Genomic DNA, 12,744 nt, shown 5'->3' on the forward strand with positions numbered 1-12,744 from the left:
GATTGATTGCCAGCCACCAGTCCCAAGGCCTGAAAGTAGCAGGTAGCTATGTCCCCGTGTCTCCCTGGCAAGACCTGAAGGCAATTATCGGTTGGTGGGGCTCTTGAGGGTTCTGTCCAAGGCCATTTCGGCAGCAGCTCAGTGACTACAAGATGCCCGGCATTTCTAATGCAGAGAAGGCTTTCTGAAGCATGCAGGGGGCTCTGGGTCTGGAAAGCAGTTGTGTACTCACTCAGATAGACCCCCGGAGGCAACAGAATGGCCAGGAAAGCCCATGGACTCTGCCCCAAATGTCTCATAATGTCACTCCCTCTGACATCAGAGCTGGGGCCCTGTCCTCTCAGCTCTGTCCTCCTGGCAACCCACACCTAGTGGCCACTCAGCAAATGTTTGTTGAATGACTTTGTGTGCATGTATACATGGTGTTTTACCGAACCCTGAAGACTCACAACCTGATTTCTGATTTACTCAGTAAACCTTTAATGAGTACCTACGCTAGCACAGGACCAGCACTGGATGGGTCAAATACAAGTTTACAAATCTGCCCACCGCCTTGTCTTTAGACCCGGTTCCCATCCCTGTGTCCAGAACACAGGCCACGCTGACCAGTGGTTGTCGGATGACTGAAAAAGCGTTGCTATACTTAGGAGAGCAGCTGCCCTGGGTAGCTAAATCCCAGAAGACTCCCAGTTCTGAGAATGGGCTAGAAAAAGGAGTTTGTCTTGACTTGGAAACAGCTCAATTTCTCTGGTGGTTCACAATGAACAGGCACCAGACCACAACAAAGGGGGCATCCTCTGATCTTCCTGTCCTCGTCCTGGACACCCTACTTAAGGGGGTGGTGGTCACAGCCTCTCCCCGAAGTTGCCCCTGATGGGCGCCCCCATGTAACAGGAGGAGGCCCTTGGGTTGGACCCAAGCTCACACGTGGCTCAGCTCCACCGGGAGAAGGTGGGCAGTAGGCAGATGACCCTGAAAGGAAGGACACTTGTGCTCCCAGGGTCTAGGCGGCAGAGGGGTCACAGTCTGGGGCTGGAACCCTCACACAGGGGCGGTTGCCCAGCTCTCTCCAGGGGCTGCCCAGGTGAGCTTCAAGGAAGAAAACTCAAGCAGTCTCGAGCTTTCTGGGCTCGGGGCCAGGCAGCAGAGAGCGTGGGTTTTGGCATCAGGCACTCCTGGGTTTGAAGCCCAGTCCTGCCACCCCCTGCTTCACTTCCAGCACCTTAGTTCTCTTACCTGCCAACTGGGGATAATATCATATTTCACTGATTCTAGGAGCACAGCTTTTCCACTTAACATGTCGGAATAAAATGAATTGTATAGCCATGGCATCTTTCAGTTGAAATTGGCAGTGTTTTTCCCTTAGTGGTACACAGAATGGTGTGTTTTGTAATCAGTGGTGTCTTTGATACAACTCAATATGGTACTAAGGCCTACCTCACAGGATTGACACGGGGATGCCGGGCACACAGTGATGCCAAATAAAGGAGGTGGTTCCCTTCCCTTTTCCTCCTGCCCCCTCTCCAGACAGAACCTAGAGGGCGGTGTGCGCAGCTCCTCTGCAGCGCTGAATAAATTAGTTTAGAGCAAAGGGAAATGTCTGGGTTTTAGAAGATAAACACCCCCTTAACTCCTCTTGGAAACAGGGAGGCCACCAGCTCCTTCCTTCCCAGGTAATAGGTCACCAGGCACAGGGCCTGGTCCACCCTGGGTCCAGGCCCTCGATCCCTGGATTCCTGGTGGTGGTTGCACTGACCCTGGCTGGAACCCGAGGGGACGAGAGAGGAGCTGGCTCCCCAGGCCGCCGAGACCACCGGGGCTTGTGACTGTGGCTCAATCCAGTCAGGGAGCTGCTGCCTGGAGAACCACGAGTCTGGGGGCAACTAGCCCTCTCACACGGGCCTGTTCGTGGCCTTGCCCACACCCAGCACGGGGGGGAGATGGAAGGCTCCAGCGGACCAAATTCAGCCGGGCGCCAAGCACTGCCTAGGTTTGCAAACTCTTATCTTGGCAAATGCTGGGGGTGCCAGTCGCTCCCCTAAAGATTCTGCTGCAAAATTAAAACCTGGGAGTGTTTCCCAAGTTCACAAGGGAAAAAGAACCAATCGGATTCTTGCAGGGGCAAGAGTAAGGTTTTGGAAGTTGAGATCAGGTCGGAATACCAGGCAGAGAAGAAGCAGATGGTCTGAGACCTGGAGCATCACAGGGGCACGGCCTGACCGGCCTTACGGGCCTTGATCTGACGAGGGGGACCCCAGACATGCAGCAAACATTTGTTACATTGAGGCAAAAACTCTGAATGTCCTCCCTTCCCTGCCTCCCTCAACAGAAGAACAGATTAGGAACTGGACTAAAAAAGATACCTGCTCTTTGCAAGGTGTCTCGACCTTTTAAAACGTGCCTGTCTTGCCAGGAGCTCTGGAGTGAGCAGGTACCAGGCTTCCTCTTGGACAGATCGGGAACTGAGAAACAGAGAGACCCAGGGACCTTCCTAAAGGTACAGCACAAGACAGGGCAGAGGTGGGGCCCAGAAGGGAAGTGCAGGCCTGCCAGCCCATCAGCCCAGGTGTGGTCCTGCAGTCTGTGGAGGTGGGCCCAGGCAGGGGGGAGGGGGGAGGGGGCAGGACCAGGGTCCCAGGAAATGCCCGGCAAATAACCCTGGGGAGGGGGAGAGTCCCAGTGTCAGCATTTTCAGCGAGTGTCTCAGTTCCTAGTCAACATCCTAATGATCAGTTAACATCTTAGTAATCAGCAGGGGGAGATAAGCTGAGAATCAGAACAAAGACCGGTTGCAAAGCCCTTCTTCCTTCCCCTACTTGGCCAGCAAGTCGTCCTGGTGATGCCCACAGCCGCTGGCAAATGCCAGGCCCAGTATTTCACCAGGAAATGTGGAGAGCTGCGGAGTGACCCTTTCCAACCCCAGGCGGCTCACCGGCATCTAGGATTCTTTCCTTCCCCCAGGAAAAGGGAACCTGTTGCCTGTCTTCTCTTTGGAGATGGTGAGGGTGGTAGACTAAAAGCATCTAGGGACGGAGTCAAGGGGTGGTGTGCTTATAATTAGGCTCTCTGGGGCTGAAGGGGTGACAAGGCGTCTGGAGAAGACACTGCCCAGAACTCTGGCCCCAGCACCCAGTCAAAACTCCTCTACAAGACTGAGTTAGAAACTGAAAAAGCAAATTGTTCTCTTATGTTCTCTGCCCAACTACTCCCCAAGGAGTTGCCGCTTTGGAGCTGTAAACAATGAAAATCTGAGTGTCCCTTTTCTATACCATCTGAGGGAGTTCCGTTTAGGTGCAGGCTTTGTACATTCAAAACCAGCTGACGTCACAGCCCCAGACAGTGAATTTCTAGTCAAGCTCCCGTCTGGGCTCTGGATTACACAGTCCTTAGTGTTAAATAACCTCCTAGAGCCAGGATCCCTGGGTAAATACCTACACGTTCTCTCTAGGTCGTTCTCACACACTCCCCGTCTCTGGACTGTCTCCCTCCCTCCCCTCCGCCCCCCGCCCCACCACACACACTCAACCCAACCCCAGCAAAAGGCATTGCACAGAGGACGCCATATCTCAGCTGAGAGGTCACCGGGGGACAGGGCAGTCTGCCAGGCAGTTCCTGAGCTTGCTCTTGGGACGGCCTTTTGGGGGCAAAGCACTTTCGAGCCAGAAGCAACACTGGCTTGGACTGAGACCCCCGGGGGCCTCGTGTCCACGACTGTCACGCCTTGCCCACCACTGGAGAGTGGCAGGCAAGATGGCTGCTGCCCTTGGACTCCCTGGTGGCCATGGTGGTTGCCCGGCGCGGGGTGGGGATGGGCTTCAGAAAGGTGACCTTGCTCTGGTCAAGGGCCGTCGGTGGGCCAGGCTACGGCCTGTAGATCTTAATGACGTCCTTGACGGGCCGCCGGCAGATAGGGCAGCAGGCCGCAGCCGTGGCCCAGGCACACGTGTCCACACGTGTAGATGACTGTGTCCACTTGGCCATCGAAGCACACCGCGCACTCGCTGTTCTTGCTGCCCGCCAGCTCCGGTGGGGAGAACACAGGGGACACTGGTGGGCTCAGTGGGGCTCTGGGGGCCGTTACCTGGGACGACTCAGACGCCGAGGAGGACTGGTTGACACTGAAGGCCATATCAGAATCGCTACCGTCCTGGGAGCCGCTGAGGGACCCTGATGGGGACGTGGTCGCAGGGCTGGACTGCAGCGTGCCTGGCAGGGTCCTGTGCACAGTGTTGCCCGTAGCTGCGTCGGGGCGCGGCAGTGGCGGTGATGCGCTCGGGACGCACGGAGGCTAAATACGCGGTGGGCCGGTGGGCCGGTGGGCCGGGGAGCCGGGCCGGGGTTGGGCTCGGGCTGCAGGACATGGCAGCTGCACTGGCGAGCCGGCGGGCTGCCTGTATTTGTTTTACTTTGATTTGTATTCACATAAGAAGTGAGGAAAAACTGCCTCCCATATTTTTGTCCTGAATATTTTAAAAATAAGAGAAATGGAGAACCTAATGAACCACACCCCACTTCCATCCTATAATATTCTCACATATTTACCTATGAATAAAAATTAGTGAAATTATCTCATACAATCTGGATTTCTCTGAATGAAATTCCTTCTCTTGACACAGAGCTGCTGCAAAGATGGAAGGAAACACCAAGGAGTCTTACAATCCATGCTCATTCTTCTCCACGTTAAGAATCAGAGAAAGGTAACTGGAATCAAATTTCTTCGTGGTATTTTTTCATAGGATGAGTTGATTGTAAATTTATTTATATAGTATAATTATTTTTGCATTTGGCTTATTTCTTAAGGGCCAACATATTATAGACTTATGTAATACATATTGCCTAACGAAGAGATATAGAATTACCTACAATTACCTTGTCAGTTTGCTCCAATACCCAGTATGTCTGAAGTTTTCAACATATATATAGATTTTCAGCTATCACAGAATCAAAAAATGAGTAGAGAGAATCCTTAGCTCATTAGGCTGTTTCTTTGCCACTTTTCTTGTGTTTATGTCATCTTCCCACTTAATTATAAGCTCCTTGAAGACAGGAATTGAATCATGCTTCCTGGTAACCTTCCATGTTCACAATGCAAAACATCTAGTACAGGTTAAATCCCTATATTTTGGCTGTCACAGATATTAGATATTCCCCCACTTGGTTGAGGGAACTGACTTTGGTTACTTAGTTTGGGGAGGCCTAGTCAGGGCCCTTGCAGAGATACATGTACCTTGGCTTGCATCTGCACCAGGTATACAGGGGTGATTTCAACAATGCAGCTTTGGAGATGAATAGACCATAACTGTAATGGAATACTGTAGTCAAAATGGGCATCAGGAAAGTTTTGCCTTAAAGCATTCAGCTATTTCCACCGCACGATACTTACCATGGGTAAAAACGTAATACTACTATTAATAATGGGTGCTTTGATATGGCATTTTGTGCTTCAAATGTCCTGTGATAGTTAAAAGAAAAGAGTAGCCCCTTTGAGAAAATACATCTTCAAAGACAGACTGGAATTTAAAACCAAACTCCACTGGCACCAAAGTGTCTCAGAAACTTGTTTGTCCTGACTCAAAGGTGAGAGAGAAGCAAGGATTTGAGACTAAAAGAAAACACTGTAGAAGATTTCAGCATTATCCTGCAGTGAAGCTATACTATGAATAGTCAGATTGATGGGTAAGCTGGCACTTGGTGGGTAAGCATCCATATTCCTTTTTTTTTCAGTTTTTACCGAGACATAATTGATGTACAGCCCTGTGTAAACTTTAAGGTGTACAGTATAATTGACTTACAAACATCATGAAATGATTACTACAATAAGTTTAGCAAACACCCATCATCTCATGTAGATACAACATTGAGGAAATAGGAAAAAATTGTCTTCCTTGTGATGAGAACTCTTAGGATTTACTCTCAAGTTTCATATATAATATACAGCAATGTTAATTATATTAATCATGTTTTACATTACATCCCTAGTACTTATTTACCTTATAACTGCAAGTCTGCACCTTTTGACTACCTTCATCCAATATCTCCTCCCCCAACCCCTGCCTCTGGTAACTATAAATCTGATCTTTTTGTCTTTGAAGTATAATTGACCTATAACACTATGCTGGTTCCTAGTACACAACAGTGATTCCATATTTCCATACATTTCAAAATGATCACCATGATAAGTCTAGTTGTCATCTGTCACCATACAAAGATGTTAATCATTGGCTATATTCCCCACACTGTACATTTCATACCTGTGACTCATTTATTTTGTAACTGAAAGTTTGTACCTCAATCTCCCTCACCTATTTTTCCCCTCTCCCACCGCCATCCCCTCTGACAACCATCCCTTTGTTTTCTGAATCTATGACTGTTTCTGTTTAGTTGTGTTTGTTCATTTGGGTTTTTTTAGATTCCACATATAAGTTAAATCATACAGTATTTGTCTGGCTTATTTCACTTGGCATAATACCCTCTGGGTCTATCCATGTTGTCACAAATGGCAAGATTTCATTCTTTTTATGTCTAAGTAATATGAGTAATATATATGATATCTTCTTTATCCATTCATCTATTAAAGGGGCACTTTGGCTGCCTCCATGTTTGGGTATTCTAAATAATGCTGCAGTGAACATACGAGTGCCTATATCTTTTCTAATTACTGTTTATGTTTTCTTTGGATAACTACCCAGGAATGGAATTGCTAGATTGTATGGTAGTTCTATTTTCAAGTTTTTGAGGAATCTCCATTCTGTATTCCATACTGGCTGCACCATTTTATATTCCCACCAATAGTGCACAAGGGTTCCCTTTTCTCCACAATCTCACCAACACTTCTTATTTGTCGTCCTTTTGATAATAGCCATTGTGACAGGTGTGAAGTGGTATCTCATGGAGGTTTTAACATGTATTTTGTTTCATTTAAACTCAGCGTTTTTTGGGGGGTGGGGGGCGGATTCCCCGGTGGTCCAGTGGTTAGGACTCCGTGCTCTCACTGCCAAGGGCCTGGGTTCAATCCCTGGTCGGGAAACTAAGATCCCGCAAGCCGCGTGGTGTGGCCGAAAAATAAAATTAAAAAATAATAATAAACTCAGGGCTTCTTTTTTTGAAATTTAATTTATAAACATTAAAACACAGATCTTAAGTGTACATGACGTATTTTGACAAATGTATGCAACTATGAAATAAACATTTAAATAATTATAAAAAAACATTCTCATTATCCCACAATGTTCTCCCTTTATCTTTTGTCAATCTCCTTGTGGAGGAAACTACTCTTCCAATTTTTTTTCACGGTATATTACTTTTGCTTGTTCTTGAAAACACTTGTTAACTTATTTATAAATTAAATTTCTTTAAGAGATAGTCACATACTCAAATCTCCTACTTCTTGAGACAGTAGAAATGGTGAGTTGTATTTTTCATGGCATTTGTCAATTTCATTTAGCTTATTGAATTTATTGGCATAAAGGGGTTCATAACGTTCTCTTATTACTCTTTTGATATGTGTAAGATCTGTAGTAATGTTCCCTCTTGAACTCTTATACTTTGTCATCTTTCCTCAACCTTGGTTTGAGAATTTTGCTGAACGTTTTAAGGAATCAAATTTGGCTTTGTTTCATCTTTGTTTGCTATTTTATTGACTTCCACCCTTATCTTCCTTATTGTCTACCTTCTACATACTTTGGGTTTGTCTTTTTCTGACTAACACAAAGTAGAAACTTCATTGATTTGAAAACATTCTTCTTTTTCCAATATAGGCATTTAAAGCTATAAATTCCCAACTAAGCAACACTTTAGCAACAGTCTGTACATTTTTACATGTTTTGTCTTATCAGTATGTTTTAAATATTTTCCAAATTTATTCATGGTTTCTCCTCTGACACAAGTGTAAACAGATTTTCTGGTTATCTTTTTGTTGATGATTCTTTGTTTAACTCTATTGTGGTCAGATAATATAATGACTTCAATTTGGGGGGATTTATTGAGAGTTATTTCATGTGCACATGTATGTATATATACACAGAATGTATATTCTGTGATTGCTGTGGGAGTAGTATTCAGTACACGTCAATTAGATCGAGTTGGTTAAAAGTGTTGTTGAAATCTTCTATATTATTAATAATGTGTCTCCTATCAACTCCTCTGAGAGAAAAGTGTTAAAATCTACAAATATTATTGTGATTTCCTTTTTTTTCTATCAACTTTGGATTAAGGTATTTTGGAGCTATGTTATTAGGCACATATAATACATTTAGGATTGTTATGTCTTCTTCATGAATCATTATGAAATGATCCTCTTTACCTCGTTAATAGTTACTGCCGAGAATTTTATTTTCTGTTATATTTATTTTGCCTTACCAGCCTTCTTATACTTCGTGTTTGCTGGTGTACCATTTTCCCTCTTTTTAATTTCAACTAATATATATCTTTATATTAAATATATGCTTCTTAATAATTAAGATATAATTTAATGTTGTTTGTACTAACCATTCTGATAATCTCAACCTTTTAGAATGTTTAATGCATTTATATTTAAATTAATAATAGACATGGTTGAGTTTAAATCTACCATTTTATATTTGTCACATTTCTTTGTTCATTTTTTCTTCCCTTTTAAAAATTATTTTGGTTGAGAATTTTTTGTTTTCCATTTAATCTCCTCTATTGGCTCCTTAATTATATCTTTGCATTATTTTAGTTATTTTTCTGAGTATTGCAATGTGCCTATATAACTTATAACCTAACCTTGAGTGAATATACCACGTCAAGAATAGCATAAGAACTTTCCAATAGTTTAATTCCATTTTACTTTTGCATTCATTTTGCTATTGTTGTCATATATCTTACTTCTATATCTGTGAAACTCCACAATAAATTGTTACTATTTTTTCTTTAAATAATAAGTTGTCATTTATAAAAATTGAGACAAAATATATTTTATATTTACCCATAAAATTACCCTTTAGAACTCTTTCTTTCTTCCTGTGGAGCTGAGTTTCCATATGGTACAATCTCCTGTTAGAATGAAGATCTTCCTTTAACATTTCTTATAGTACAGAACTGGTTATTAATCCTTTCAGTTTCAATTTATTTAAAATACCTTTATTTAACCTTTTAAAATATTTTCACTATAGAATTCTAAATTGACTCTTCTTTTCCTTTAGCACTAAAAAAATTCCATTGCCTTCTAGTTTCTGCTGTTTCTGATAAGAAGTAATTTACCATAATTATTTCCCTATATGTAGTGTGTCTTTTTTCCTTTGGCTGATTTTAAGGTTTTTCTTTTTATCTTTTGTTTCTGGCAGTTTGACTACGATGTGTCTGTGGTTTTATTCTTATTCATCCTGCTTGGAATTTACTGTACTTCCGGAATTTGTGTATTGACGTTTATTCTTCAAATTTGGAGCCATTTTTTATTTTGCCTGAGCTGTTCTCTTCTCTTCTGAAAATCTGACTACATACATATTAGTACGTTTGATATGGTTCCTACACATTGATGTTCTATTTTCTCTAGATGGTTCATTTTGAATAATTTCTATTAATATGTCTTAAATTTACTGTTCCCTTCTTCTGTGTCCAATCATTTTTTCATTTCATATATTTTCATTCTAGTTCAAAAATTTTTCATTTTGTCACTAAAAGTTCAGATGTGTTTGATAAACACTGGCTATTCTACCCTAATATACCAAAGGAAAAATAGCAATCTCTTAGAAAGATATCAAGATAGAGAAGGACTAGACATCAGATATTGTACTCTGAAGGAAGGATACTGCATAGGCCTCTTGCAAGTTACATATATTTTAGATTCCACATATAAGTGATATCATATGATATCTGTCCTTCTCTTTCTGACTTACTACACTTAGTATGATAATCTGTAGATCCATCCATGTTGCTGCAAGTGGCATTATTTCATTTTTTTATGGCTGAGAAATATTTCACTGTGTATATATACCAAATCTTCTTTATCCATTCCTCTGTCGATGGACATTTAAGTTGCTTCCATGTCTTGGCTATTGTAAATAATGCTACTATGAACATCTTTTCAAATTATAGTTTTGTCCAGATATATGCCCAGGAATGGGATTGCTGGATCATATGGTAACTCTATTTTTAGCTTTTTGAGGAACCACCATAGTGACTTCAGTAGTGGCTGTACCAATTTATATTCCCACCAACAGTGTAGAAGGGTTCCCTTTTCTCCACACCCTCTCCAGCAATTTGTAGACTTTTCAATGACTGCCATTCTGACCAGTGTGAGGTGACACCTCATTTTAATTTTGATTTGTATTTCTCTAATAATTAGAAACACTGAGCATCTTTCCATGTGCCTATTAGCCATCTGCATGCCTTCTTGGGAGAAGTGTCTATTTAGGTCTTCTACCCATTTTTTGATTGGGCTTTTTCTTTTAATTGAGCTGTATGACCTGTTTCTATATTTTGGAAATTAAGCCTTTGTTGCTTGCATCATTTGCAAATATTTTCTCGCATTCTGTAGGCTGTATTTCATTTTTTATGGTTTCCTTTGCTGGGCAAAAGCTTGTGAGTTTGATTAGGTCCCATTTGTTTATTTTTGCTTTTATTTCTATTGCCTTGGGAGACTGACCTAAGAAAACATTGATATGATTTATGTAAGAGAATGTTTTGCCTATGTTGTCTTCTAGAATGTTTTGCCTATGTTCTCTTCTAGGACTCTTCTAGGTGTCATGTCTTCTACTTAAGTCTTTAAGCCATTGTGAGTTTATTTTTGTGTATGGTGTAAGGGAGTGTTCTAACTTTATTGATTTACATGTGGCTGTCCAGCTTTCCCAACACTGCTTGCTGAAGAGACTGTCTTTTCTCCATAGTATACTCTTGCCTCCTTTGTCAAAGATTAATTGACCATAGGTGTAGGGGTTTATTTCTGGGTTCTCTATTCTGTTCCATTGATCCATGTCTGTTTTTATGCCAATATCATGCTGTTTTGATTACTGGAGCTTTGCAGCATTGTCTGAAGTCTCGGAGGGTTATGCCTCCAGCTTCGTTCTTTTTCCTCAGGATTATTTTGGCAATTCTGGGTCTTTTATGGTTCCATATAAATTTTAGGATTATTTGTTCTAGTTCTGTGAAAAATGTCATGGGTAATTTGATAGGGATCATATTAAATCTGTACATTGCTTTGGGTAGTAAGGCCATTTTAACAATATTAATTCTTCCAATCAAAGAGCATGGGATATCTTTCCATTTCTTTGAATCATCTTCAATTTCCTTTATCAATGTTTTAAAGTTGTCAGCATATAAGTCTTTCACCTCCTTGCTCAGGTTTATTCCCAAGTATTTTATTTTTTGATGCAATTTTTAAAGGGATTTGTTTTTTTACTTTCCCTTTCTGATATTTCATTGTTAGTGTAAAGAAATGCAACCAATTTCTGTATGTTAATCTTGTATCCTGCTACCTTGCGAATTTGTTTATCAGTTATAATAGGTTTTGTGTGGAGTCTTTAGGGTTTTCTATATAGAGCATCATGTCATCTACGTATAATGACAATTTTACCTCTTCCCTTCCAATCTGGATACCTTTTATTTCTTTTTCTTGTCTGATTTTTGTGGCTAGGACTTCCAATACTAGGTTGAACAGAAATCGTGAGAGTAGGAATCCTTGTCTTCTTCCAGAGTTTAGTGGGAAGGCTTTCAGCTTTTCGCCACTGAGTATTGTGTTGGCTGTGGGTTTATTATAAATAGCTTTTAGTATGTTGAGGTATGTTCCCTCTATACCCACTCTGGCAAGAGTTTTTATCATGAATCGATGTTGAGTTTTATCAAATGCTTTTTCTGCATCTATTGAGATGATTGTGTGACTTTTGTCTTTTGTTGGTGTAGTGTATCACACTGATTTATTTGCATATGTTGAATCATCCTTGTGACCCTAGGATGAATTCAACTTGTTCATGGTGTATGATCTTTTTAAACTGTTGTTGGGTTCAGTTTGCTAATATTTTGTTGAGAATTTTTACATCTATAGTCATCAAAGATATTGGCCTGTAATTTTCTTTTTTGGTGGTGTCTTTGTTTTGTTTTGTTTTTAAACAAGCTCTGGACAGATTTATTAAAGAAAAATTGTGCATGATTTACTATTCACCAGTCTTTTCTGGCATGCTTCTGATATCAGAATCACCTGGATCAATGATAGCCAGTGTGCATATTCTGTAGTATTTTCCACATTCTGTGCCCAATGTTATTGCCACTGTAATGATGGACACCAGTTTTGGCCAACATGGCATAATACTCTATTTCAGATTCCTCAAGGCTGGGAAGTTGTTGGCGAGGATGACCAGTTTTGCTTTGCCTTGTCTGATCATTTTCAGAGTATGCTTCTACCCCAGCAGGTACTTTCCACTTTTCATAATGAGTTAGAGCCTAGAGCTGATTGACTCCAGTGACTTTTTCATCTTCTTTGTGGCCACCATCTTCCTGCCTTAGGAGCGGAACTCCCCCAACCAAGTGGAGCCGCCAAGATGGCTGGGGAGCAAGAAAGGTGTCTGGTTTTGATATCAGGGTGATGGTGGCTTCATAGACTACTTTGGGAGTGTTCCTGCCTCTTCAATCTTTTGGGAGAGTTTGAGAAGAATTGGTATAAGTTCTTCTTTGTATGTTTGGTAGAATTGCCCAGTGAAGCCTTATGGTTCTGGACTCTTGTTTGCAGGGAGGTGTTTTTTTGTTTGTTTTTGTTTTTTTAAAATTATTACAGATTCTATTTCACTTCTA

At 41.8% G+C, this 12,744-nt stretch overlaps 1 pseudogene; it reads right to left on the minus strand.

The window, feature by feature from the left end:
- Positions 1-12,110: 12,110 nt before the first annotated feature.
- On the minus strand, positions 12,111-12,446 carry LOC132482564 (large ribosomal subunit protein eL30-like; annotated as a pseudogene).
- Positions 12,447-12,744: the final 298 nt, after the last annotated feature.

The sequence above is a fragment of the Mesoplodon densirostris genome, chromosome X (genome assembly GCF_025265405.1).
Source record: "Mesoplodon densirostris isolate mMesDen1 chromosome X, mMesDen1 primary haplotype, whole genome shotgun sequence".
Taxonomy (NCBI): Eukaryota; Metazoa; Chordata; class Mammalia; order Artiodactyla; family Ziphiidae; genus Mesoplodon; species Mesoplodon densirostris.